This window comes from Hippocampus comes, unplaced genomic scaffold (genome assembly GCF_001891065.2).
Source record: "Hippocampus comes isolate QL1 unplaced genomic scaffold, H_comes_QL1_v1.1 scaffold85, whole genome shotgun sequence".
NCBI lineage: Eukaryota > Metazoa > Chordata > Actinopteri > Syngnathiformes > Syngnathidae > Hippocampus > Hippocampus comes.
Window position 1 is genome coordinate 491057 of NW_017805540.1, and position 1293 is coordinate 492349.

The following is a 1293-nucleotide window of genomic DNA, read 5'->3' on the forward strand; positions in this document are numbered from 1 at the left end:
GAGAGAGAGAGAGAGAGAGAGAGAGAATTTGTGATATTTTCAACATTGGAAAAAATAAGAATGGCAGTTGATTCTGTAAATATTTTTCCAGTAATATACCAGTACGGCAAAGCCTTGTAAAATAAAATAAACATTTTGAACAGGAATTGTTCTCACGTGAACAGTCATTCTGAACGTGAAAGCAAAACTAAAAACTATAGACAACGAAACGCTGGATACAACAGAGTGGGGAAAAAACAGATTCATGAAATTAGCACCACACCTACCGGATCTTTTATTAATCTATGTCTACACTTCTTCAAGACTGACACATTTGTTAACACGAGGACGAGTTGCATTTTCTTGTCTTGTGCTTGATTAATTAATTTCGATTTTTGAAAGGTTGGCCTAACAGAACAAGAACATAAATTTGGCAAATCGATACTCTATTTAAAGCCATTACCCTTCTGTACCGTACTTCATTGAGTATATAAAGCTTGCTTCGCTGCAAAAGACACCGACAATGAAAATGAAACTTACACAATAGTTACTTTCAGTTTAAAATGAGAGGTGCATAACTGTACTATAGAAATAAAATGAACTCGTTTCTCAAGTTAAACATGCTCTCCCCGAAAATCACTTGTTGAACAATTTACTTCAACAAAACATCACGACACAATAATGAACTCTTACACAAGAAAAACGGTTAAGTATGCTATTAAAACAAATTTCAACTATAAAAGGCAACGTTTGTTCGTATTTTTTCTTGCAACACGTACCTTGTTAGAGCCTTTTTGACTACTCGACTTGAGCGTATTCAACAGGAAAGCTGGGGGAACCAGGCGCAGCGCGAGGCAGCAGTTTATAAAGCAAGCCACCTCTCGCGTGAATACGGCTCAGAAACGGGATTTCAGTTTCTCCACTTCCTCATCCCCTCCAGTGAGTCCACACAGCATGACTTTGCACATTTCCAGAAATCTTGGTGCAAACCGGGCCTGAAAGCACTGCAGATTACAGAGAAATGACGAGAAATTGAAGTTGAGAATACATGGAAGGGTTAGGGAGCTCAACCTAATTACATTAAGATTTGAATTTTATGTTTGAATAGGTGTGGTGCTCTTGACAGTCTGCTATTCCCAGTCTCCAGCCCACAAGCAAATGTCATTGTTTGGACAATACAACAACAACAAAAAGACATCTGGGATTTAATTTACAGTGAGACAAGTACAAATCACCCAATTTACTGAAAATGTAAATTGAGAATAGTTGATAAAATTCTTTCAACATTGCTTTTTACAGCTTTGGACATGAAAC

The 1293-nt window shown here is 37.2% G+C and overlaps 1 protein-coding gene across 1 annotated transcript in view; it reads right to left on the reverse strand.

Annotated features, from left to right (window-relative positions):
• The window catches only part of prdx1 (peroxiredoxin 1), a 4692-nt gene extending 3811 nt beyond the window's left edge, over window positions 1-881 (reverse strand). Inside the window, exon 1 of the mRNA XM_019878906.1 lies at window positions 759-881. The gene's annotated coding sequence lies outside the window, so the exon portion shown is untranslated. The remainder of the gene's footprint in view (window positions 1-758) is intronic.
• Between the last annotated feature and the right edge of the window lie 412 nt (window positions 882-1293).